Genomic DNA, 27,869 nt, shown 5'->3' on the forward strand with positions numbered 1-27,869 from the left:
TGAAGGTAAATTTTTGGAGTGACAGTATATCTGTACTTTTTTTTAAAGTTTATTTGGCTGTAGTGAGTCTTAGGTGCATCCTGCAGGATCTAGTTCCCCGACTAGGGGATCGAACCCAGGCCCCCTGCATTGGGATTGTGAAGTCTTCATGACCAGACCACCAGAGAAGTCCCTGTACTTTTTTCTGGGAAGAAAGTTCCTATTTTCATCAGATTCTGCAAAGGCATTGTCACCCTTCAAAAGGTAAGACTATGGATCTAGTCAGAGCCCCTCATTTTCCAGAGGGAGAGATGGAACCTCAAAGTAAAGAAACCTGTCTGCATTCTCCACACCTCTGTATGACAAAATTCAGAACCAAAGTTGGACTGATGGGTGAATGCCTTTTCCACTGCCCTACAGCTTTAAAACTAAAACCTGAACGTAAACTCCTGGGCTAAAACATGGCATGAACTTGATCTCTTCCATCCTGAAACCTGGAAAGTGTATGTTTAGGTAAAAAATGACAGAAAAATCTATGTGCAAGTTCTCAGCACGTGGAAAGCACTCAACTGACAAAGCCTTAGCTGACAAAGTGAGAACAGGGGAACATTAACAGGCCCGTCTATTTGAGGACTAAGGAATGGTGGTCAGATGTTGACTAGGTTGATCATTACCTTTCAAAAGCCTTTCAAGGTCATCATGTTCATCCACCATCTTTATTCTGGACTAAACTGATCTGAGGAAACAGATGGCATAGTGGGGGCGGGGTAGGAAATGCAGGCTACTGAATGGCTGGACCCATTCCTCTTGAGGTCTTTGTTGCCACCTCCAGAAGTGGTCCAGTGGCTCCCTGGCTTCGAATTTGTTAATTTTTGACTTTCATTATTGCTGCTGCCCTTAAGCAGGGCCCTTTGGACCAGTCACAAAACACCTCAATGACATTAATCTGGAGGCCACACCAGTCCTGTGGCCTCCCTGTGGTCCCTTTCAATCTTCCCAGCCTCAGCAGGAGTGACAGAATGTCTGTTGCCTTGGAAACCGCACACACGGTAATTACACCTTGTTAATTGCCATGTACTTAAAACCACAGAGAAGGCTGGGCTGATACCTGAATGGCAAAGTGTAAACTCTGAGGACAGTGCTTCTGGAAGGTGGCCCCCCAACTTAACCTGAATCAGAAGAATCTGGGGACAGTTTGCTGAATGCAAAATTCCCTGGAAATTGAATCTCAAGGGCAGGGCGTAGGTGTCTGCTTGGTTGACTCTGGCATACAAGTTTGAGAAGTTAGAAATGAGGTATGTGGAACTGGAAATATCCTTATCAAAGCTGTGCTGGTTTATGAAACAGCCCTTCATCATGCCAGAGCAACCATCTTTTGATGAATCCAAGTAGAAAACCATGATAAGCAGAAATTCCCAACCTGACACCGGCTCATGGTTCTCCACCAAATGCAGCTAGAAGATGGAAATTGCCCTTGAAGTTCAATTCCTTCCACCCTCCAGGTGAAGTGCTAATAACCAAGAAAACAGGACAAATCCATGCACCAGGAAAAGAAGCAAAGAGAAACCCAGCCTTGGATAACCCACAAACTGTGTTAACCACCAAGGTGGAACCACCCAGAGCATTCTTTCAGGCAAGAACACAATGTCTCAGGCAAAGCTGGGTCAGGTTTTTGTTTGAGGTCGTGGGGTGCGTAGGGCCGGAGGTGGGGAGCGTGTTTCATGGGTGTGGGCGCTAGTGGCTTGCTGTGTTTGTCTTTGTCTCCCCCTTACCCCTCAGAATGGCAGTGAGAAGTATGCAAAGGTTCATTTAAAGAGGATTAAATAAATAAAGCAAGTTAATTCCAAAAACTTCCAGGGGGAGGTATTAGCTGTGAAAAGGAATGTTTTCCTGGAAGCTTTGGGTGTTTGAGAGCTGGGTGGTCCAAGGGTATAACTCTGGGATGACAGAGATGGGGGTCAAGGGTAAAAAGGTTTGCAAACCCACAAAATAGTAACTAGAAACAAGAACTGTAGCTGGGGATAATTAAAGTTAGTAACAAATCACTGCTTTCCAGGAACTGATAAAAGGACTTTACTCCAGGACCTAATCCTGGAAGCCAGGACTTATGGGAAGTCACCTGGGCTCCCTTTGCCTCAGTAGCCCCCTCTTCCCCAAGAGGACCCAAGAGTCAATCATGACTTGCCTTCCTTGGGTCAGCTGGAATCTTTCAGCTCCAATTCCCAGATTCAAACTTCCAAAGCCCAGACTGGATAAAGTGACATCTATCAACTTAGTGAAGCCACACTAAGAGCAGTCCTTGGAAAAGTAACTAGGTGCTTAGGTCAAAAGAGCTGTGATAAAGCTGAATTAGCTGCATGGGAGTCTAATCTGGATGGTTCAGAAAGAGGAGGGCATGTTTCACATATACAGGAAAAGGTATTTGAATCAAATTCTCTCATTTCAAGCAGGAAAAAAAGCCTGTCTACCCACTGAGCAGAAATGTTGGTCAGTTTACTCCATGCTCAACCCAAAATAAATCACCAAGCATTGCTTCGTTGCCAGCTACCACGTGATGTCACTCCATCAGTAAGGATGGAATAGGGCAGGGAGGCACAGACTGTTGCCCTCTCATCTGAAAGACTAGATCCAACAAGCAGGGTTTGTTAATCCATTCTCCCTTTAAAAATAATGTAACTCTCAACCAAAGCTTAACATGAACTACCCTTATCAAATAGAATTTCTAGCCTGAATCAAAAAGCCTTGATGTTAGCCTATACAGCTATACTGTGAACTAATAAGTTAACTTCTTTGAACATTAAAAATGATATAACAGATAGAGAATTTTCCTTTTGGGGTGATGAAAATGTTCTACATTTATTGCTATGTATGATAGCTGTACAACCTGTGAACACACCAAAAACCAATCGACTGTACTATTCAAATGGGTAAATTGAATAGGATGTGACTTATCTCAACAAAGATGTTAATTCTTTAACTGTTTTTTTAATAGTTTAATAATCTTCATTACCTTCAATCTGTAGAGCTAGGAAAATTTCAGGTTGAGAACCTCTGGATTGGCTGAAAATGAATTTTGAAGGAACAAAGGTTAATTAAGCAATGTCCTTAGCGCTAAAAGGTTCCTTGCTCCTAAATTCTCTTTAGCTATTTCTCGACCACAAGCCATCTCCAACCGAAATGTAATCATGAGGAAAAGAGAGGAAAAAAAGTTCCTCTCTTCTATCGCCAAACCACTCCTCCCACTCACCCCCACTTCCACCCCTACATGTGACCCAAAGGTTATTTCATAAGACAATGCTGACAATTATGTCAGCATGTCAGGGCCCCCTTGGAGCCCCAGCAAGGTATTTGGATTCTGTAATCAGAAGTGAGGCTCAGAATCGGGGTTTTTTTCTTTGTTTGTTTTTTGGTCATGGTCCACAGCATGTAGGATCTTAGCTCCCTGACCAGGGATTGAACTCACACCTCCTCCTGCACTGGAAGTACAGAGTCTTAACCACTGGACTGCAAAGGAAGTCTCTTGTAATTTTTTTTAACTCACCAGGTGACTTGGATGCTCAATGAGATTGGGAACCACTGTTCTATACCTATCATACCACCTAATCATCCTTATAATTGACACTTTCATTAAAAATAATTTACTGACACTGCATAAGTAGCTATTATAGATCATTATTTCTGAACATTGATGGAATCTTTCAAAATATTGTGGGTGGATGAGAGGGGAACATTCTACACTAAAAGCTAAGAGAGAAATTAGCTGGTTACCATGGCCACTAAGAAACAATAACTCAGAGAGGCAAATGGCAGCTATACACACATGTACCTTTTCCTGAATCACAGGGATATATTTAGCATCCAAGATGCCATACCCTAGGATTCAAGGGCAGTGGTTTAAAACAGTTCCCTCTGAGTCACCGTAGCACCAGAGGACCTGAGTGAATAACAATGTCCTTGCTCTAACTAATCCCTCCGTCATAGAATGTGAGATACTTCCTCGGAATCTTCAGCAACATCAGAACACTAAATGCGCACCCCCAGACAGGCTTCAAGAATTTTTCTTCCAAGTGAAAAGTACATGAGACTTAAAATCCAAAGCACTGGAGAGGACACTGAACAAATCAAAACACTTCTCTCTTGCTCAGCATCCACCTCTTCTCCCTGAGTACCTGCTTCTACAATCATCTCTCTCCAGCAAATGGAATTTTAACCCAAAGCTGTATAAACACTCAAGGCGGCAAAACAAATACATGCTGTAAAAGGTCTCCCCAGATAAAGAAGTCCCTGACGAGAGAGCCTGTCCTGCCATCTAAACTGCCCCTGGGGGCAGAAGCTGCTTTAAGACTCTGCCTCCTGGATGGAAATCTCTGAGGGCTAAGAAAAATCAGAGACGTCTTCACCACAGAGGTAGGGGTCTGAGTGTCTCTAGAAGGAAACTCAGGATCTGGGCAAGCTGACGAGAAGAGGGCTCCTCGTTGGGCCTTTCTGACAAGACAGGGCACAGCCATCCCAGGTGAAGATCAAACCCCCAGCCAAACTCTGCCAGCTGTCCTTGAAGCTTCTCTCAGGAGGCTGAGCGGGCATGGTGGGAAGTGATGCAAACTTCACTCTGAAGAAAGACTCCCCCAGTCTCCGTTCCCTGACCCTTTTAGACCCTGGATGTAAGCAAGGGGTTCAAGAGCCCCTATTACCAGTTTTTCTGGCAAATTTGAAAATGTACATCTCAGGCTATTTACATTGGAATGAAGGATTTTCAGGGTAGAGTTTTCATTTTGCTTATTACCTGGGTGCTAGCCATCAGAGAAGGCAATGGCAACCCACTCCAGTACTCTTGCCTGGAAAATCCCATGGATGAAGGAGCCTGGTAGGCTGCAGTCCATGGGGTCACAAAGAGTCAGACACGACTGAGCGATTCACTTTCCCTTTTCACTTTCATGCATTGGAGAAGTAAATGGCAACCCACTCCAGTGTTCTTGCCTGGAGAATCCCAGGGACGGGGGAGCCTGGTGGGCTGCCATTGATGGGGTTGCACAGAGTCAGACACGACTGAAGTGACTTAGCAGCAGCAGCCATTGGTATAAAAATCAATAAATGTTTCCTGAAGGAATGTGTAGGACAGAGATACAGGTTAGGTGCCTGGGTAGACTGTAGACTTCATCTTTGACCTCAGCAAGGCTTTTTATGGTCCTAAATGGACTGGGTTAGCTGCAATGCGATTAAGTAAATGCCATGATCAGTTTTCACATGTACATATGAAAGCACTAAGTTTTAACAAACCCCAAACCACCATCTCATTTGGCCTATGAATCTTATCAGGTTGCTCCTCTTTGTTCCCTCTGCCCCCCCTCCTCTCTAAGCCGTGGACCTCCTGCAGCATCTCCCTAATCACAAGCTGAGCGTAGCCTAGGGAGCTGACCATTTGAATAATGGAATGCAAGAGTCAACAGAAAGCAAGGACCAGCTGCTAAAACCCCAGGGGGCAAGTGCTTAGGACAGAGATCTTATCAGCCTGATGCAAAGCAGGCCAAAGGCTCCTCCAGATCTGCGTGCCTGATCTATTATTTTTGCATGAGATTCTACCACTTCCAGGTAGGGAACTTCTCAACGAGGAAAAAGTACATCCTAGCTGCTGCTGCTAAGTCGCTTCAGTCGTGTCTGACTCTGTGCGACCCCGTAGATGGCAGCCCACCAGGCTCCCTCGTGCCTGGGATTCTCCAGGCAAGAACACTGGAGTGGGTTGCCATTTCCTTCTCCAGTGCAGGAAAGTGAAAGTGAAGTCGCTCAGTCGTGTCCAACTCTTAGTGACCCCCTAGACTGCAGCCTACCAGGCTCCTCCGCCCATGGGATTTTCCAGGCAAGAGTACTGGAGTGGGGTGCCATTGCCTTCTCCGACATCCTAGCTGCACCTGATGCTAAAGGTGAAGCTCTAATACTGTGCCCACCTGATGCGAAGAACTGACTCATTGGAAAAGACCCTGACACAGGGAAAGGTTGAAGGCAGGAGGAGACAGGGACAACAGAGGATGAGATGGTTGGATGGCATCACCGACTCTGTGGACATGAGTTTGGACAACCTCCAGGAGACGGTGAACGACAGGGAAGCCTGGCGAGCTGCAGTCCCTGGGGTCACAAAGAGTCGGACATGACTGAGTGACTAAACTGAAGTGAGCAACGCCCAAATGTTCATCTCTGACCTCAGCAGGACTTCCTCCATGGTCCACACTCAGCGGAAGTTCACTGAGGCTGAGAGAAAGGATGGGTGAACAAGAGTTCACGCTAAGTCGCTTCAGTCCTGTCCCAAGTCTCTGTGACCCTACGGACTGTAGCCTGCCAGGCTCCTGTGTCCATGGGATTTCCCAGGCAAGAATACTGGAGTGGGTTGCCATGCCCTCCTCCAGGGGATCTTCCTGACCCAGGGATCGAACCCCAGGGTATCCCCTACATTGGCAGGCAGGTTCTTTACCACTCAGTGCCACCTGAACAAGCACTGGGTATCAAATTGGAAGCACAAAGATACAACATTTCATTGCGGCCAGTCCAAGATGCACAATTTCAAAGGATTTAGCTAAAAACTGGTAACAGGACTCTTGGACCCTCACTCACATCCAGGGTTTAAATGGGTTAGAGCACATGGAGACTGGGGGAGGTTCTTTCTCCACTCCAGTATTCTTGCCTGGAGAATCCCAGGGATGGGGGAGCCTGGTGGGCTGCAGTCTATGGGGTTGCACAGAGTCGGACACGACTGAAGCGACTTAGTGGCAGCAGCAGCTTTCTTGGGAAGGAATGATGCAATGATTCCCACCAGGCCTACTCAATGAGAAAGGCCCACAGGACCACTTAGAGAGACTGGACAGGGGTCTGAGCCTCGCCTGGAAAATCTACAAGTTTGGAGAGAAACTGGCCTAAGTTCTAAGGGTGGGAATGAAGGCATGGTAGCTGCTGGGCTGTGATCAGCCTGATGCTGAAGTTTATCTGTGCACAGATGTCTGTCTCCTGCAAACCAGACATAGGCAATTCATGGAAGAGTAGTAAGCTGTCTTGGATTCTGTCTAACAAAGTGGATTACAAGGTGAAGAGGGCAGAGAGAGGCCAAGTCCCAGACAGAAACGCAACAAAGCAGAACCTGCAACACAGGAATCAGAGGGGTCCCTAGTGACGTTCCAGGAGTGGAACCAGGAAGAGACCTTCCAAGGCCTCCTCTGCTGGTTTGCTAGGACTGTGTAACCAAGTGTCACATCTGGTGGCTTATGCAACAGAAATCTGTATCCTCACCGTTTTGGGCGCTAGAAGTCCAAGACGGCGGTAACAGCAAAGCCAATTCTGATTTATTCTGAGGCCTCTTGGACTGCAAGGAGATCAAACCAGTCCATCCTAAAGGAAATCAGTCCTGAATATTCACTGGATGGACTGATGCTGAAGCTGAAACTCCAATACTTTGTCCACCTGATGCGAAGCGCTGGCTCATTGGAAAAGACCCTGATGCTGGAAAGACTGAAGGCAGGAGGAGAAGAGGACGACAGAGGATGAGATGGTTGGATGGCATCACCAATTCAATGGACGTGAGTTTGAGTAAGCTCCAGGAGTTAGTGATAGACAGGGAAGTCTGGCATGCTGCAGTCCATGGAGTTGCAAAGAGTCAGACACGACTGAGTGACTGAACTGAACTAAGGCCTCTCTCCCTGGTTGTAGATGGCTTCCTTCTCCCTTTGTGTTCACGAGCCCTTCCTCTTTGTATGTCTTTGTCCTAATGTCTTTTTATAAGGACACCAGTCACACCCATATAGTCTCATTTATCTTAATCGTATCTTTAAAGGCCCTACCTCCACAAACAGTCACGTCCGAAGTACCAGGGGTCAGGACTTTAACATATGAATTTTAGGAGCACATGGTCCAGCCTAAAATACCTCCTCAAAGAGCAAGAATCAGCTCAAAATATCTGTCAGGATTAGAGAGCAGAGCACTGTCTTCCTGCGTACCACCAAGTAAGAACTTTCTCATTCTTCTCACCTCTCATCTCCCCTCTCCTGTCTCCAGTTTGCTTTGCAACCCTGGAGGGGACACAAACCATGACAGTCAGATAAAGGGAGTAGAGTAACAGGAGAAAATGGAGAAAGAGAGGAAAAGAAAGATATTTTCTTTTAAATCGAATTTGAAATTTTTATTTTAAATCAGGCATTCCAAGGTCTAAATTAAGAGTATTTAGCAACTGAAATTGACTGTAGAATTTTTTAATCTAATCAGAAAAGTGATAGATTTCACCCAGAGGCATGAGATAGACTAACCTCTCTGAATAAATTTTAAAGAGTCAGTGGGACACAAAACAAAGCTGCTTTGTGATCAGATTTTAGGTGTCTTATTTATTCCACAGACCAGATATGTATAAATAAATGAATGAATGACTCAACAAACATGCAAACTTTACTAAGCATTAATTATGGGCTGAGTGCTTTCATATATTCACTAAGGTGCAGGTGAGATAAAAGATTGCCCAGATGATAAAGAAGAGGGAAAGGTAAGAGGGAAAAAAAAAGACACAGGCAGGAGTTTCATTCTGGCGATGAATCCTGTAATATCTCACTCCCTCCCCCCAGAAATGACCACACTCTTAAAACCATAAACGCCATCCAGATAACCTACCATAATGATCATGAAGGGAAACTCTTAAGAACATTAATCTCCCTCCCTATATTCACAACTTGCCTTTATCAGGGGATGACATTTCTTTTGAGAAACAAATACATCATTCTTCTTTAAAAATAAAACCTGCCATCAATGAGGACTGATCTTGGTCCATGAATCAGTGAGAGCCACCAGCACTGATATAAATAAAACTGGTCGGGCTCTGGTAACATTACTATCTGGGCTGTCAAATCTTCCGCTCACATGCTCCAATAAACCTACCAAAGAAAAGCCCCAAGGTTACCTCATGCCCTAAATCCATCCAAGTTAAAAAGCATGGGCTTGATCAAAACAAACTACCTCTGGAATACAAAAACCACTCCAGGACTAAGAAACACCACGGGATTATCCCTCCTTTTGAGGTTATTTTTAAGCTGATCTCTAAAATGCCCTGTTTCCAGGGTGTATTTCCAAATCTTTGATGTTGGTGTCAACAGCTCTATCAAGACATAATACTGTGTTCATCTCTCAAGCAAAAAAGCTGCCCTGCACACATCTAGCAATCAAACCCAAACAGCAAGGGGTATGTGCTAAGCGCCTTACCATCTCCATCTCAAGTCCATTTCTTGGCTTTCCCCACCTTAAAATCCTTAAGAAGCATTTAAGTTTAAAAAGACAGGGCCACTCCTCAAATGTTACAGGTGAATATATAAAATGTGGAAAGCACAAAGTCACTGTGACAAGTAGTTTGGCAGCTTAGGTTAAATACACATTTACCATTCAACCTGGCAATTACACAATGTGTCTTGCCAAAAGAAATGAAAACACATGTCCACAGAGAGGTGCACATGAATGTTTAGGGCAGCAGTATTCATAATCGTGAAAAAGTGGAAACTGAAACACCCACCAAGTAAGGTAAACAAAACATGGCATTTCCATACAGGGGAAGGCGGACTCTCCTGGACCAAAGAGGAACCAAGGGTTGATACATGCAGCGTGAAACCACTGCACCAAGTGAAGGTCAGACACAGAGACCACACAGTGTAAGATTTCATCTGTAGGACATGTCTGGAACCGGCAAATTTATAGACAGGAAGTAGATTAGCAGTCGCCTAGGGCTGGGGATGATAAGGAGGAATTGCAAATGAGCATGAGGGCTCTTTTGGGATGGTGAGAGAGATGTTTTAAAACTCAATTGTGGTGATGATTCCACAGCTCTGTAAATTTATTAAAAATTGAGCAGTACTGTATACTAAAAATGGTAAATTTTGTGGAATATAAATCATACCTCGATGAAGCTGTTTTTAACAAGATGAAATACAAAAAGTGAAATGCTAAGTTGCTAGGTAGTGAAAAACAGCTTTAGAGTGCGAGAGGGTAGCTCCCTGGATGGTTATACCAGATTCCCTTGGTTTTACTCTAGAAAGATTTAATGGCCAAATGTTGGCTTACTGTGACATCATCGGTTCTTTCACTTGGCTTTAAAATGGGGTAACTCAGACTCCACAATCTTGGATGCAGGAAGTGTCATCTACGATGGTCACAATGGTTCTAAAGAATCAGTCATCCAGTGCCTCAAATACTTTTTGAGGATAAGGGATAAGTAAGTTAACAACATGGATACTGTGAATTCTGATGCCCTAGAAGCAGGAGGGGAACAGCAGACGGAGAGCACACAAATCATTTCTGGCTGTCCCAGCTACCATGTTGGGATGTCATTCGAACACCACGTACTCAAATCGTTTATTCTCATCTCCAGCCCTGGTCACCTGAAGGCACGTCTCTGCACTTTCTCTAACCTAACACGTTACCTTGCGGCACGCTGTCTGCCCCATGACTCTCAGTGCCCAACCTTCTTCTGATAACAGCATTTCTTTCTAGAAAGCTGTCCTCCTATTCCCTTCCCCCCTCCCCCCCGCTACCCGACTCCAACCCGGTTATAGCCTGACCTTAGCTGTTCCCAAGAGATGGAAAGGCGTCCTTAGGAAGGCTACCAGAGACCCTCCCTGGGATTCTGGGTTGGGGAAGAGGAAAGGGACAGGGAAGGAGTGAATACAAGAAGAAGGAAGGAAGTAGAACAGGGAGGAAAAAGGGAAGATTAAAGCCTTCCTCTCTGGTGGAGAACTAGGAAAATGTGAGCCTGGCAGCTGTCCAAGACACTCCTAAGCCAGAACAGAGACCTGGTTTGAGGGAGGGAACCAGAGAGGCCCCGACACCCTTTTAGCACAGAATTTGGAATCCCATGAGCCAAGCTGCCCCTCGATTCCTCACCCCAATCTACGTGCGTGCAAAGTCACTTCAGTCGTGTCTGACTCTTTGCAACTCCATGGACTGTAGCCTGCCAAGCTCCTCTGTCCATGGGATTCTCTAGGCAAGAATACTGGAGTGGGTTGCCATGCCCTCCTCCAGGGGATCTTCCTGACCCAGGGATCAAACCCATGTCTCTTGCGTCTCCTGCATTGACAGGTGGGTTCTTTACCACCAGGGCCACCAGGGAAGCCCTCCCTCCTATCCTAAGCTAGTTCAAGTTGAGTTTCTGTGACTTGCAATCAACGAATATTGACAAATCCTCTGGTGCCTTCTCACGTAGTCAATCTCGCTCAGGCTGTCACCTTAGACACCACAGTAAAAGAGGAGCCTGGAACCTGGGCAGCACTGCTGTAGTCTGTATGTCTGTCTGTTCAGCTCATTTGGAAGCCTGTAGCTAAATTCACTGTAAGAACCTACAGAACCAAAACACACACTCTCAGAGTCTAAGTGGTTGAATAGAGTGGGGTGACCTACAAGGTCCCCTCTGTACCCATAGATTAGGGAGGGCCTATTTATCATCCATTTGTTTGGCTATTGGCTGCTCCCTGATCTGCCAGCATACCCTCACCCATCCCCACCTCCAAGCATTCCATTCTTTCTTCACCACAGAAGACATGGCCAGCAAGCCCCATCTTCTGGGTTATTTCCACTCTGAAAATATGACCGGCTCTTTCGCTCTCCTACAGGAACCTGCCAACAAGGAAAACAATCACGAGTAACTGGAAATGAATAGAAATGGACTGTTAAAAAACCCTCACGAAATGAAAAACCATTGTAACAGCTGGGTCCTGAAGGACCCTGTGATGTGGCTCAGGAGGAAGACAGAGACTTCTGGGCGGGTGGGGCAAGGAGATGGGGGCAGACAGTGGGGAAGCTGCCTGGAGGACGGGGTGGAACGGTGGGGTTCAGCTGGATCAGGAGACCTCAAGCACCAAGGATAATTCTCAGAGCAGTTCATCCTTGAATATCGCTGAAGATATGATAAAGAAGCATGCTTTCACTCAGCCTAATTGAGTCTAAACAAGACAGCTGGAAGAGAAGCCCGACTCCATGGCTCAGTCACCAAGCATCACCCCCTAGGGGTTAGGCTGGCCTGGATTTGCCACACTACTGTCCTGGCAGCACAAATGGGAAAGCCTTCTAGATCCTTTCCACTAGAAGCCCCAGGCCCCTCCATGCCCGTGCTCTGTCGTGGGGGCCTAGGACCATCTGCACAGTGAACACAGACTCTGTTGACTGACCCTGAGACCCTGGACCTTCTTTCCATTTTCAACCATTTTCTGTACTGAGAGATAGAATAAAACAGCATTAACATAAAGGATGGGGAATACGTCTGTCACATGCAACAAAGATTTAAAACGCACTCCCCTCTACCCTGGGCCCCACACACAAACTCACATACCTGGCACCTGATCCCATGAGGCTCTAAAGAGTAAAAACATCGCGGCTACTCAAGAACTCGAAACTTAAGAGGAAAACTAAGAAATCCATACTGTCTTGTTTACCCATAGGCACTGCCTACCAACTCTGGGCCAAGCCCTGCCTACAACGAAGGGAAAAAAAAGTCCATGCTGATTAACACACATGCAAGAAAGCAGAGACACATAGATTTGTAAACCAAGAACACAGACATCCACTATTTCATGTGTAATCAGATTATGATGAAGCTAGTGAGCTATCATACTTCTCTAAGGAAGCACTGAAAATGAAGGGCAAAATTCCAGATAACTAGGTAAAGACACAGGGAAGCTTAATCAAACCTGCATCTACTGAGGGCATTCTAAGTGTCAGGTTGGACCGGAGTTACAGGACCTACAAAAAGACATACTACTTCGACCAGTGCTGTCCCATACTGCAGTCATTAGCCACACGTGGCCGCTAAGCATTTGAAACATGGCTAACACAAACTGACACGCGTAAGTGGAAAATACACTGACATATGTAGGTGGAAAATACGCAATGGATTTCAAAGATTTACTATGACAAAAAGGTCAACTATATCATTAATAGCTTGACTGAATACATGTTGACAGAATTTTGGATATACTCGATAAAAATAAGATGATTACAATCTCAGTTGCTTCATTTTCCTTCTCTTGTCTACTAGAAACTTTGAAATGACTTGTGATGGCATGTATTTATGGTTTACTTATATTCTATTAGACAGTAATGATTCACATTTTCCCCTCAAAGACTGGCACAACTGGCAGTTACAGCATCTTATTATTATTACAAGGCAGGCACAAAATTAAGGGGAAAAAAGTATAGGTTATCATGTTTAACATTCACTTACTATCAAATCATAAAGCTTAGATCTAGTAAATCCCACAAGTTGGTAATGGATGAAAGTTAGTTTAAAAGATTCACTCTGCCACATGCAGAAGAAGGGATGATTAACCAACAATTTCATTTCAAAGCTCAGCTCAGAGCTCTGTGACATCATAGAGGGGTGGGATGGAGGCTCAAGAGGGAGGGGATATATGTATACTTATGTTGCTGTACAACAGAAACTAATACAACATTGTAAAGCAATTATCCTCCAATGTAAAAAAATTTTTTTAATTTCATTTCCAGGCTGATGGACTTCTATGCAAATGATTACTCTGTTATATATGGTTCAGAAAACATGTCTGTTTTTCTCTATCAACAGGCGGACAATTTTCCAAAGGATTCAAAAGGGAATTTAATCTCCCCATCACTTCATTCTAGACACTACTATCTTCATTTTAACCACAAGATTACTCCTCTGTGCCTAGATGGTGACTGAAACAAAAGTTGTCTGGTGAGACACAACGGAATTTGTTAACACAACTGGGAATAGGCTTGATCACAACTATAGGAAATATGACTTTATACTGTCCACATTATGTAAGGATATAAAGAAGGACTAAATGGAGGAATGATAACACAGGAAAACATAGTCCCAAACTACACTGAAGATACCTGGCAAATGTGTTTCAGTGACAGATGAGGGCAACCCCTTTTTAGTGCTATAGCTTATAATGGCAGGTACAATCATATTGGCCAATCAATCAACAGTTCTTCAAAGGTAGGATACAGAACATGATAACCTTAGTAATATTCACAATAGCTATCATTTACATGACTACTTTGCAAAAAAACAATTTTTTTTTACTATCTGATTTAAATGAGTTTTATTTAATGCTCACACCACTTCAAAATTAGATGCTATTGCTTTTATTCTCAGTTTCAAGATTAGGAAATTGCCACCAAGAAAGTTTATTTGGCCAAAGTGGCACAATTTAAAAATAGAAGGCTGGGTTGACACTTAAATTTCGTTTCTGAGCTGCATATTAAACAGCACTAGTAATTTTTAAAAAAAGTCTGACCAACAGACCAACCTTTTTACAACTTAAAAATTTTGTTGCCTTTAAAGATGGAACAGTCCTCAGATCAGCCACTGGCATATACAGAGCTCCCCCTAGGACGTCTGAACAGACCAATATGAAAAAAGGCATTCCCTTCTGGCTGTTTGCCCTCACAACATTCCAGGGGAAGGTGGCATTTTATGTCTTTGTCCTTTTAACATGTGAAGCATATACATAGTGAATAAATGCAATGAGCTCACCAGTCCAGAAAAAAAAATCCTTTTCCATACAGCTTGGCTAAAGATACCCAGTCAATAACATAAAATGTAAAGATAATTACAGACAAGTGAAGCGGCTATTTTTATACTCAGCTGAGCTGGCAAACTAGACTAGGGTGGAGGTTTCCATGCTTTGGCAACAATATGAAAAAGCAGAACGGCTAGATATTTAAATCCTTCCCCACTACTAGGACATTTCTGTTCCTTAGGAAATTATTCTAATGTCCTGTATACTGGATACCTGTATACAGTATACCTGTGTCTTGTATACCTCTTTCCAAGCTATAAAAAAAAATAAAAAATAAAAAAAAGGGAAATACTGCAATGTTTTACAACCATTACAAGCACTGATATCGTAATAAAAGTGTGTCCTAAAACAATCACCAGTGAGACAGTAATGGGGCAGGGGGTGCAGGCAGTATTTGTTCTGGAAGCCACACACAGAAGCACCCGCAGCCAGTAGGCTGCCACCTCAGATATCACCAGGATAGGGTGAGCTACTCTTTGTTTCTTCTGCCACAGTGGACAAAAACACCCATCTGCAATGTAATGAAAATCAAATGCGCTTTGTTCCAAGGGGTATGCACTCAAAATAATCAGGGGTTGTTTTAAAGCAGAAGAAGAAAGCAAGCTTGTTGCCAGACAAGGCACAAGTAGTAACATAGCCATCCACAGATCTGCTGGGAGACAGGCTGGGACAGGGGATCATCTCTTTCCAGCTTTTAAAGACTCTAGAGGAGAAGCAATAGAAGAAGTCACCAAACAGCACTCCAAGCACAACCTAAAGTTGGATAGCACAGAAAGAATCTAATTATCAAGGTGTTGCTGACTGGATATATACACAAGGTTAGTGGAAGAAAGGAGTTTTTCCTTTAAAAAAAGAACTCTTAGGAAATCCTGGTTGGTATACAGATACTGGTTAGTGTCTATGCTTATATTTTCTAGTTTCTTTGGATTTCAAAAAAAGCTCAAAGGGACTTCCCTAGTGGTCCAGGGGCCTCCTTGGTGGCTGAGATTGTAAAGCCGCCTGCAACACAGGAGACCCGGGTTAGATCCCTGGGTCGGGAAGATCCCCTGGAGAAGGAAATGGCAACCCACTCCAGTATTCTTGCCTGGAGAATCCCATGAACAGAGGAGCCTGGCAGACTACAATCCATGGGGTTGCAAAGAGTCAGACACGATTGACTGACCACTGCTGGATCCAATGGTCAGACTCCGCACTCCCAATACAGGGGACCCAGGTTCAATCCCTGATCGGGGAACTAGATCGCACATGCTGCAACAAAGATTCTGCAGGCTGAAAGACCCAGCATAGCCAAACAAATATTTTTTTAAGTAAATAATAAAGCTCAAAGGAAAGAAATGTGAAACTTTTTTCTCAAAAGAGAAAAATGATATAGCCCCAAAGAAAATTAAGGATTTTTTAAAATGACGATTCAAGAAGGTCCTGAGCATATCTGTCGAAGTAAATTGCATCCATGATGAATGTGAATTGAGCCCAAAATAAGATTCACTTGGAGACAGAATGGTAGGCTTCTCCCCACCTGGCTATGGGTGAGGCCTTTCTGACATGGTTCAACGTGGGACCTCAGAGCCCCACATATGTTTATGGCCCTTGTACAACACAGGTTTGAACTATGCAAGTCCACTTACACGCAATTTTTTTCCAATAAATAGATTGGAAAGCTTTTTGGCGATTTGGGACAATTTGAAAAACCTCACCGACAAACCATGTAGCCTAGAAATAGAAAAAAAAAATTTTAAGGTATATCATGAATGCATAAAATGTGCAGATACCAATCTATCCTTAAATAGGCAAAAGGTGGGTGATATTTAATATAAAACTAATAATGCATTAGGTTTCTTACTGTTTTCTTACTTTGCTTTTAAAAAAAATTACAGTATGCCTCTCTCATAATAGGAGAAACTGCCTATCAGCCTACCAACATGCTAAGCAGCTTTGTTTAAAAATGTAAGTTTTCAATACTGTATTATGAATATAACTGTAATACTGTATACCATAAAATTTTATAAAGATTCATTCATTAGTGTCTAGGCTACACTACCATGAAGCAATTGTACCAATTATTCTAAGCCACCTTAAAGCAATCACACCACTGTTTATTCCTATAAATATGGATTTTTTCACAACTTTTCACTTTTGATATCCAGTGTTAATAATACATATAACATCGACAGTGTTTTGTATTATAAGACTATACTGATGTGGATACTAACAATTAATCACGTAAACAGACAACGTTAACTTAGAGTATCAATACATTGTATTGTATTGTAGGGTATCAATACATATACAGTACTAGAAGTGTATTTTCTCTTCCTTACACTATTTCCTTAACATTTCTTCTCTAGCTTACTTTATTGTAAGGCTACAATATACAACTGCACTCATTTCACATGCTAGCAAAGTAATGCTCAAAATTCTCCAAGCCAGGCTTCAACAGTACGTGAACTGAGAACTAACAGATGTTCAAGTTGGTTTTAGAAAAGGCAGAGAAACCAGAGATCTAATTGCCAACATCCACTGAATCACAGAAAAAGCAAGAGAATTCCAGAAAACCATCTACTTCTGCTTCATTGACCATGCTATAGCCTTTGACTGTGTGGATCACAACAAACTGTGGAAAATTCTTCAAGAGATGGGAATACCAGGCTATCTTATGCCTCCTGAGAAATCTGTATGCAGGTCAAGAAGCAACAGTTAGAACCGGACAAGGAATAATGGATGGTTCAAAATTTGGAAAAGAGTACATCAAGGCTGTATACTGTCACCCTGCTTATTTAACTTATAGGCAGAGTACATCATGCAAAACTCCCAGCTGGATGAAGCACAACCTGGAACCAAGATGGCCAGGAGAAATATCAATAACCTCAGATATGCAGATGACACCACCCTTATGGCAGAAAGTGAAGAGGAACTGAAGAGCCTCTTGATGAAAGTGAAAGAGGAAAGTGAAAAAGTTGGCTTAAAACTCAACATTCAAAAAACTAATATCATGGCATCTGGTCCCATCACTTCACAGCAAATAGATGGGAAACAATGGAAACAGGGACAGACTTTATTTTCTTGGGCTCCAAAATCACTGCAGATAGTGACTGCAACCATGAAATAAATGACGCTTGCTCCTTGGAAGAAAAGCTATAACAAACCTAGACACCATATTAAAAAGCAGAGACATTACTTTGCCAACAAAGTTCCGTTTAGTCAAAGCTATGGTTTTTCTAATAGTCATGTATGGACATGAGAGTTGGACCATAAAGAAAGCTGAGTGCTGAAGAATTAATGCTTTTGAACTGTGGTGTTGGAAAAGACCCTTGAGAGTCCCTTGAACTGCAAGGAGATCGAACCAGTTAATCCTAAAGGAAATCAATCCTGAATATTCATTGAAAGGACTGATGCTGAAGCTCTGATACTCCAGCTACCTGATGCAAAGATCCCATTCATTGGAAAAGACCCCAATGCCGGGAAAGAATGAAGGCGGGAGGAAAAGGGGCTGACAGAGACGAGATAGTGGATGGCATCATTGACTCAATGGATATGAATCTGAGCAAGCTCTGGTAGATGGTGAAGGACAGGGAAGCCTGGCGTGCTACAGTCCATGGGGTCGCAAAGTTAGATACGACTGAGCGACTGAACAACAACAATAAATAATATCTGTAACACACAAAATATGTGCTAATCGACAATTTGTATTACCAGTAAGGCTTCCTGTCAACAGTAGGCTATTAGAAGTTAAGTTCTAGGGGAGTCAAAGTGATACACAGATTTTTCAGCTTGGTGGTAGTGGGGTAGAAGGTATCCCCCTAAACCCCTACATGGTTCAAGGGTCAACTGTGTTTTGCTTCTGGCTGCCTTTGCTAAGGAAGAAAGAAAAAGCAACTCACAAGTCCATTAGCCTTGCAGCTCAGAGGTTCCCACGTCCTCTGGGGCAGCTGGGAGGAGCCACTGTGTACAGGCTGCTTCTCCCACCAGTGAAATGTCTATGGGTCAAAACCATCCACCCAAAGTCAGCACTCCCTTTCATTTTTGAAAAGCCATCAATCACAAACAGGTCAACTCTCGTAGGAGGAGATGGTCAAGTTATGTGAGCCTTCTCATCAAACTAAGAGGCTCAGCACAGATCTTGTTAACTCACTGACAAAGCTTGACAAATGGGTTTGTTTATGTGGTTCTTGCCTAGCAGGATCCCAAGGGCCTGGGTTCCAGTTCCTTTTCCAACCTTCCTGTTGCCGCTCAAAGCCATCTTCCTCACCTCGGACTCCCAACCAGACTCCACTGCAGCAAGTCAGAGTTTATACCAGTCTTCATTCATAACACTTGTCCTCAGCTACCTGTGGGACTCCCAAGGTCACTGTCTATACCAGAGAGAAAAAGAAAAGGACAACATCTAGAAGCCCTGTGCCAAGAGTAGCCAGAACTGAGGCTTACCTCTAGCTTCGCCCCTTATTGACTATGCCACGTTCAGAGGGCTCATTTCTCTTTCCTAGACCTCAACACCTACTGTCGATTGAGTCCCCACCACCACTCCACTCCAACAACTAGAGCCTTGTACTCCAATGGAATGAAAATGTGTTCAGTCGCTCAGTCGTGTCCGACTCCTTGCGACCCCATGAATCGCAGCACGCCAGGCCTCCCTGTTAAAACTCAAAGTTCCATGAAGGCAGGCATTGCTGTTCATCCCCAGATCTTCTATCTACCACTCAATGATTCCACCAAAATGTACTGCTCACAAGGGATTTGATGCTGAGTAAGACGGCCCAGACCTCCAGAATCTGCCAGTCTAGAAGCAAAGTGACTGGTGCAGACAGAGAAGGTGCTCAAGTCAATTCAAAGAACGTGTCGAAAAAAACTTACATTATTCACCTTCTGTTATAGCCAGCTCAAACACTCACTAAAGAGATAGAGGATGTCACCTAAGATAGACAGTGACAGAACAAGCTCCTTCCTGAGCATGGCTGATGACCCTGGGATGACTCTCTCCCAGCATCTGCTACTTTCCAGAGGTGGACAAGTTCCTCTGAAAAAGCCAGCTTCTGAGGACCAGCTCCCCAGCTAGGAAATGTGACCCTATCTTCCTTGGGTCCCTTTTGGAGGCAGCCCCATAGCCTAGGAGACTGAGAGGAGAAGGACACAGAGAATTGGAGACATTCCCCGTACCTGGTTGAGCAGTCAGAGATTGACCCCATGAGCTTAGAAGTGTTGTGTGCTGGACCCAGGGACATCTTCATTCCCTCCTTCAACAGTAAAGGGAGGAAACTGCTGTCCCCTGGAAAGCAGAAAATGGTATGTACCAGCACTAGACCAAGAAATATCCCTGGGGTGAGGAGCGCCAGACCCAGCCTTAGAATCCAGCACATCTCTGTGAAATAGCCATATGACAGGTTTACTACTTATTATACTTATTACTTCTAAATAGCGTTTTACTGCTTCCAATAGAAACAGTTCCTAAAAATCATTGATGGTACATAGACTGGTTTTCCTACTGAGGGTTTAAGACCCACAGTTATTACTTTGCACTCTTGTTGGATAAGGCTCCCCAGGTGGCGCTAGTGATAAAGAATCTGCCTGCAATATAAGAGACACAGGAGACGCAGGTTCGATCCCTGGGTCAGGAAGATCCCCTAGAGGATGAAATGGCAACCCACTCCAGTATTTCTTGCCTGAAAAACCCCATGGACAGAGGAGCCTGGTGGGCTACAGTCCATGAGGTCGCAAAGGGTCACACATGACTGAGCAACAGCACACATACCTGCATGATACTGTCAGGTCTGAGGAATAGTGGCACTTGTTAAAGAACAGACCCCCTTGTCATTGTACCCCCGACCTTATAAGGTGGCCGTTAAAAGGAAATAGGACAAATGCATAAAGATCTTCTAGGTACATTCAACAGATCTTGGGTTAACCTGGGGATTCCAAAGATGTTCACAACTAGGCTGAGCCCAGGGACTTCCACAAACCTTTTGAAACCAACAAAGATCACAAGTGGATAGCATCATTGCATATAAGTGAATTTCCCTCTAGGAAAAGTGGTCCAACACCTGCATCCAATTTGCAAAAATGTCCATCTTTGACTCAAAAATATTTAAGAATTCCTGCTAGATGGCCTGCCTCGGTCTGCAAAATGAACTTCTCTTGGAGGAAAACACTTGACTCTGTGCTGCCCTAGAGCAAAGGAAGCTGCTCAGCCTTTTATTCCCCACCAGTGAGCTCTGCCAAAGCTTTTTTTCCTGGCTGGGTTTCTGTCATTTCAGCCAGCAAAAGGAACTGGACAGACGTAGTGAAAGTAAAAAGAGAGATGCTGCTGGGGTTGTTAATTCTAGAGTCATTTAGCTCTTGAAAAAGAAAATATTCTGGATTAAGCAAACTGAGTTCATCTAGAAGGAAAGAAAAACAACAACAACAACAACTGTAGATTGATATCGCTGTTACCAATTGCAATACTTAACAGGGATAAAAAGAGTTAAGGTTTGAAAGTAATTATTGACAGTGAGGAAAACTGATATAGTAGAGGACAAAGTGCTTATGCTCGATTACTTGATGATAAATTTGCTGTTTACTAAATGCCAATTTTAGAAACAAGTAAAGGAAAAACTTATGTATTTTCTTGCACTATACAATAAACTCCTTGGCCTACAACCCAACTTTTCTCACAACTGGATTCTGTTCATTTAGAAGCAGGGAGGAACAAGTCATGAACTCCCAAAGACTGCCCCTTACCCAGGGGTGACCGATGGCTATGGAATTTATAAAGCAAGACACTGTTTCCAGTGAAGGCCAGTTACTACAGGAAGAACTGGAGTAGGTCCCAGGTTCAGGTTAGATAAGGTGAGACCTATCACACAAAACCAGCTGGTGAAGCAGGCAAGACACAGTAACTGTTCCAAAGGCCGCAAGCAGGTTTTTAAACTATATAGGTAAGGCTCAGACAGTAAAGAGTCTGCCTGCAGTGAGGGAGACATGAGTTCGATCCCTGGGTGGGGAAGATCCTCTGGAGAAGGAAATGGCAACTCACTCCAGTATTCTTGCCTGGAAAATCCCATGGACAGACGAGCCTGGAGGGCTACAGTCCACAGGGTCGCAGAGAGTCGGACATGACTGAAGTGACTTGGCATGCACACACCTCTTTAAAGACCCAACCTCCAAATGCAAGTCACATTCCAAGGCACTGGGAATGAGGATTCAATATATAAATATTTGGGGGCGGGGAGGGGCAGTGGGGAAGGCATACAAAATCCAGTCCATAACAGTTGGCTAAACTTCACTCTTTGCAACTAAGCAGTTTCAAATAAAAATAAAAAAGAAAACCAAGGTTCAGAGACGTGATCTAACTTCCCTGAAAAGGAATGTATCTTCTGAACTTCCGCCTGCATTTGGCTAACTACCTCCACTCCTCGGCCTTTTGATTTCTGTTTCAATTCTCCTCCAGGCTCCCGAAAGTTCAATACCTGATGAACACCCTGAAGGGCTTTATGGCAACATGGGAGGGTGGGTGGGTGTGTACAGTTCAGTGTTAATCACCTACTATGTGACACTCTATTATACACAGAATATAAAACTGAAGAATGAAGCATACTTCAATAAGAGGTTTTGTTTTAAAACATGTTAAAAAAATAAATAAATAAAACACATGTTAAGTGCGCAAAATTACTTGCTAAAATATTGATTATATATACTAATACCCATCAGTGAGCCTGATGTCAAAGGCTGGAGCGGTCTGTTCACTGTAGATGGCTGGAGTTGGGAAACTGAGTTTGATTAACAATCTTTCATTAAACTACTACCACCTGTACTTTTCAGCTCATGGGTAGCAATAAAATAAGAAATAATCTCTAAATCATGCAGCATCTTCATGATTTTCTTAAAAGGATACCATCAGTATCATACACCTATGTAAATAATTAATAGGGGGGAAAAATCTAGAATTCTTTTCACTATCACCCATTTAAAATACACCCAAGAGGCTCTTGATATATTTAGCTTTGTCTTGTCAGCTCCTATATTCATCATTTCTCCTACACAGAGGATATTCAGTTGGCTTTCAGCAAAATAATGCACAGCACTAATAGTGAATGCTTTCAGTACCATGAGTTAAGGACTGTCTGATGTGACAGTTTTTCTTTTACGTATTTCTGGGTATCCTATTTTATATGTTGATTGCTCCTGGATCTTCATACTAAGGTCACCATTCCCCCCAACCAGAGAAAAAAGAAAACATGACCACAGGATGAATGCACAAAAATCAAAACAATGATGAATAAACCCTCTGCAACAATTCAGAGAGATACACTTTCTGTTCTTGGAAATTCAGTGTGGTGGGTGTTACTCGATATCATTTCTAGTCTGTTTGGATCCCGTATGGAATGGAGAATGAGCATCACTTGGTCATGCTCATCCACAGATGAACTGTTGGAAGGCTAAGGTACTAGCCTTAGGAAAGGAAAGATGGGTGTGCTTCTGAGCATCGTATTATGTTTTCCTCTGAATTCAGGTTAAGGCAAATGTTGCAGAAAAAATTGAAGACACAAGTGCTTTGTGGGATAGATCACACAGATTTAATACAGTGCTCTGTTTATAAGACCCTGTATTTTTATCCTGATGGAAACTGAAAATACATCTGGGGCACTCAGTTGCAGCCAGGGTAACAGCCAGCACCACTGAGGATATCCAATATGTGCTAAGAAAAAATTTAAGTAGAAAATCACAACAAAAGACATGAAATTCAAATATTTGAGTACTTACTGTGTGCAACACTGTTCTTGACACTACCGATTCAATAGTAAACAAAAGAGACAAAATCCCTGTCTTCATGGAGCACAGATTCTAGTGCAGACAGACTACTAATGTGAGCTAAACTAATATTAACTCCTGGCAAATTAGAAGGCAATTACGTGCTAGGAAGAAAATGAAGGAGAAAAGGGAATTCCCTGGTGGTCCAGTGGTTAGGACCCAGAGTTTGCACTGCAAAGGGCCCAGGTTCAATCCCTGGTCCAATAAAAGAACGAGAGAGAGAGAGAGAAGAGCACCAGGGTATGCCACAAAGGGGTGGCCAGAGAAGACGACTTCTGAGTGAAGAGCTGAGGGGTTGAGTGGCATAGCCCTGCAGACAGCTGGCAGAAGAGTGATGCAAACCATGGGGAACAGTAAATGCAGTGACTCTGAGGCAGGAGTCTGCCCAGCAACTTGAGGTAACAATGAGGAAACCAAAGGGTTTTAATGCTTAAACTGCTTCCTGATTAACAGAATTATAATCAGATGGAAAATGTCATGAACACAGCCATATTTTCATACACGCATAGTGCAGGAACATGCCTCTGTAAATGGGTGGTGGCTCAGACGGTAAAGAACCTGCCTGCAATGCCAGGGACCTGGGTTTGATCCCTGGGTTGAAAAGATCCCCTGGGGAAGGGAACGGCTACCCACTCCAGTATTCTTGCCTGGAGAATTCCATGGATGGAGGAGCCTGGCACGCTGCAGCCCATGGGGTCGCAAAGAGTCAGACACGACTGACTGTCACTTCACTTAAGCCCCTAATCTTTCCAAGCTTGAAGAAATGAGGAAGAGAAAGTTGAGCAAGTAATCCAGGGTTACACCTGGGTGACCAGCCAAGAAAAGGCTTTAGTATAAATATCCCAGACTCGCATCACACTTTTGTCTCAAGCTTCGATCCCTGGATTGGGAAGACCCCTTGGAGAAGGGAAAGGCTACCCATTCCAGTCTTCTGGCCTAGAGAATTCCATGGACTGTATAGTCCATGGGGTCGCAAAGAGTGGGAGACAACTGAGCAACTTTCACTGTCCCACTTTAAAATTAAGAGGCGCTCGTTTTTCTAAAAAAAAAAAAAAAACTGAAAAAACTGAAGAACTCAGCCAACTAACATAACCTTAAAAGCTAAAACATCAATTTCACTTTTCATTCAGCAAGTAAGTGAGAGACCCTACATATACCCTACATACATGCTGAAGAAGAAATAATAAATGCCTCATTACCTAGATCCCACTATCCAGCAATCAACTGTATAGGTGTGTTTCACAGAGAAATTGCTCAAGGAGAACACATTTCAGATGTTGACTGTAGCATTGTTAAGTTTAAAAAAAAAAGTAGAAAAAGATCAACTGTCCTATGCAGAAAAAGTGTAACAGTGAAAAACTGGAAACTCTCAAATTTTCTCTTGGCAAGGCAAAGAACATGCTATAATTTATTCATACACTAGAATTCTCTGCAGCAGCTAAAGTAAATAAGATCTACAGGCATACTCAAACACATACTGACAAATTTAAAAATGCAAGCTGTATGTATATAGAATTATGCTACTTAAATAAAATGTTAAGCTTGGGGATAAGGTTTGTAGATATGTAACACAGAAGTACAAACATGTTTGGACACTCTGTATACTGATTTCACAGTAGTGGTTATCTGAGGATGGCTGTAGAAGAGGAGGGATGGATAAAATATTTCAGTTGCAGTTTAATTTTAACGAGAGGGGGATATGAAGCAAATATGGAAAGATTAGTAACTCAAACATAAGTAGTGGAAAATGGAAGCCTTACTATGTTCTCTTTATGTATGTTTGAAATTGTTCATGCTTTTACTTTAAAACAACAGGAAGGACAGAAGGAAGGGATAGACAAAGCTCCTCCGCCACATTCCAGTAACTCCAAGGCCAAGTTCCCCTAACTTTCAAAGCTCAGGTTCTTCACCCTTAAGAGGGGAGTGATGCTAAATGTGCGTGCCTCAAAGATGCTACAGAAGCGGCAGTCTGGAGACAGAACTTCATTGTCAGATACAATTCTGGCAGACAAGGGCACTACATCGTGTCCCCATTGAATCTCCAGGGCCCAGCGGCCATTACTTTATTTCAATTTTATAGATAATAGTAATAAGATTTTTCAAGAGGGTTATAACCCCCACCCCCACCCCCCCAAAAAAGGCATAAAAACACATCTAAGGAGTGTAAATGACACAACAAATGCTTTACTGAAGCATCTCAATGAATGCAGATAGCCCAGAATGGACCACCTCTCCCACTCCAAGTCATGCAAGGACTAGTTAAAAATTGTTTAAGAACAGGATAAAATTCCTCACATAAAGTCAACTATTTTACAAGAAAAAGAGGAAAAAATATGACACTGGTTAAGCATCACTAAGAAAGGATAATCAGATTACATCCATCAGTAATAAGATTCCCAGCCACACCTGTAAACAGGACTCCGCAGGCTGGAGACCAAGCAATCAAAATCCAGCCTCCCTGTGATGTGCTGGCTCCTTTGAAAGTTTGTCCAAACCTCAAGAAGGTGAGACTCTCCTCGCTAAGATGAGCTTCTGCTACGTCTTACTGACCGACAAAACCAACTCCTCCCTCTGCCAAGCTCTGAGGAGCTTGAGATCGCATTCTCCAGAGAACTGGCAATGTTTCCCCATTCCAGGGTGCTCGGGAGTCTCCTCTCCCGGAAAGAAAACAGAGCCCGTCTAAATCACCCGTGAGCCTGCGGCCAAGGGAAGCCGCAGGTCCAGGTGAGCGACCTCGAGTTCTCACATTTCCCGAATCATCGGAAACGAAGTTGCGCTGAGCCGGGCTCTTCGGAGAAGCGCAAGCCTAGCCACAGAACTCAGCGCTGGGAGATCACTTGCAACCTCTCTACTTTACCTCGGGCTCCATCTACCGCGTCTGCGGTCTCTCCCGGCTCTCGGCCCCACCCCCCTCCACAAAAGCGGGGTACGAGGTCCACAGCAAAGGAGAGCGCGAGCCTAGGGTTAGCTGACGAACTCTGCAAACTGCAGAAACTAAACCGCGGGCACACTACCTGCCCGAGCCAGCAGCGAAGGGAGGAGGGTGGATTAGGGAGGATACCCACCCTCCTGGGCAGAGGATGGGGTAGATGGCGGGCGGGCGCCCCTCTTGCGGCTCCAAGAACTCCCTCCTCCCGAAGTCTGCTCGAACTCCAGCATCCCTCCTCCCGGCCCTCCTCGGAGCTGCGGTGGGAAAAAGGACCCGAAAGATGGGGGAGCTGGGGGGTTGGGGGGGCAGTTGAAGGCCCGGAGTGGTCCCGCCTGCACCCTGAGGGCTCCCGGAGTCAGGAAGAGAACAATAGCGGACCCTCGGTCGCCCAAGCCCTCCGAGTCTCCCGCTCGCGCCTGCCTCCCCAGCTCCTCCAAGTTCAGCGCGGAGGCGGGTCGAGTCCAGAATCGGGGATCTGGGGGAGCCAGACTCCGGGCGGACCGGGCAGGTGGGACTGGGAGCGGGCTCGGGGTACCCAGAACGCCCCGCCGGCGGTGGGGGGGCTAGTCATTCATTCCCACCCGCGGTCCCTCCGCACCTACCCCTGCCCCAGCCGGCCTGCGAGTGACGGGGAATCACCAGGAGAAAGCCCCTCTCCTAACTTGGCGCGCCCTCCCTCTCTACTCGGACCCCCACTATTCCTCTCTTCCTCTGTTTCTCCGCCTGCCCTCTGCAGACACTTGGCGGCAGGCGAGGAAAAGGGACTGGTGGCGGGACCCTCGCAGCCACTCCGCCCTGCGCGTCCTCCGCGCCTCCTACCGTCATCGGAGTCCCAGACACAAAGGCGGGGACCCGAGCTGAGGACCCCGCGGCCGGGAAGCCTCCCGACGCCGCGCACTCACCCCATCTAGGCGGCGGCAGCGACTCCCCGGGTCGGCCCCGCTGGCTGCGCCACCCCGCCCGCCGCTTCCCCAGGAAAACGCGGCCGCCGGGCTCGCTTCCTGCTCGGCTTCCTGAGCCTCGGTCCCTCCTCCTCCTCCTCCCCCCGCTGCGGGGGTCCGTGGGCGCCGCGGCTCCGGGGCTGGGCCGGCGGGGCGGGGGCGGCGGCAGCACCACCACGTGGCCGCCCGGCGCCGGCCCCCGCCGACCCGGATCCCGCGGGAGCCGGGAGGGAGGTGCTAACCATTCCCCTCCTCTTCCACCGCGCGCGGCCCCAAATTCCGCGAGTCAGGTGATCCGGCCCCGCGCTCCGGCTGCAACCTGCGGGAGGTGCTCCTGGCCCGCGCGGCCCAAGCGTCCGCAGCCTGTTTGTAGTTTTCCGCGGATCGTGGGATTCTGCCCCGTGGATCTGTTTGCATCGTCGTCACCTGAAGCTACTGGAAACCACCGGTGTTCTGACCCCCTGGATTTTAGAAAGGATGAGATCCTGAATAGTATTCATTTCTGGTTAACGTCCAAAGTGTTGGTGTTTGCAAGTCACTAATCCAAGCGCCTTCTACCCAGAATCAAATCGGTCATAGTTTCCAAAATTATTGAACAGAAAGGAAACTAAAACCTGCTCAGAGTCTCTGCACTGAACCAGTTGGTCGGAGCGACTGTTTCCTGACGTTCATCAG

At 44.8% G+C, this 27,869-nt stretch overlaps 1 protein-coding gene across 5 annotated transcripts in view; it reads right to left on the reverse strand.

Annotated features, from left to right (window-relative positions):
• The window catches only part of RAI14 (retinoic acid induced 14), a 161,535-nt gene extending 134,138 nt beyond the window's left edge, over positions 1-27,397 (reverse strand). For 3 of the 5 annotated variants that reach the window (XM_018065592.1, XM_018065591.1, XM_018065588.1), the window contains exon 1: positions 27,156-27,397. The gene's annotated coding sequence lies outside the window, so the exon portion shown is untranslated. Of the gene's footprint in view, positions 1-2,989; positions 3,040-27,072; positions 27,092-27,155 lie in introns of those variants that run through there. The other 2 variants (XM_018065589.1, XM_018065590.1) reach the window with 2 other exon arrangements.

Source organism: Capra hircus, chromosome 20 (genome assembly GCF_001704415.2).
Source record: "Capra hircus breed San Clemente chromosome 20, ASM170441v1, whole genome shotgun sequence".
Classification (NCBI taxonomy): domain Eukaryota; kingdom Metazoa; phylum Chordata; class Mammalia; order Artiodactyla; family Bovidae; genus Capra; species Capra hircus.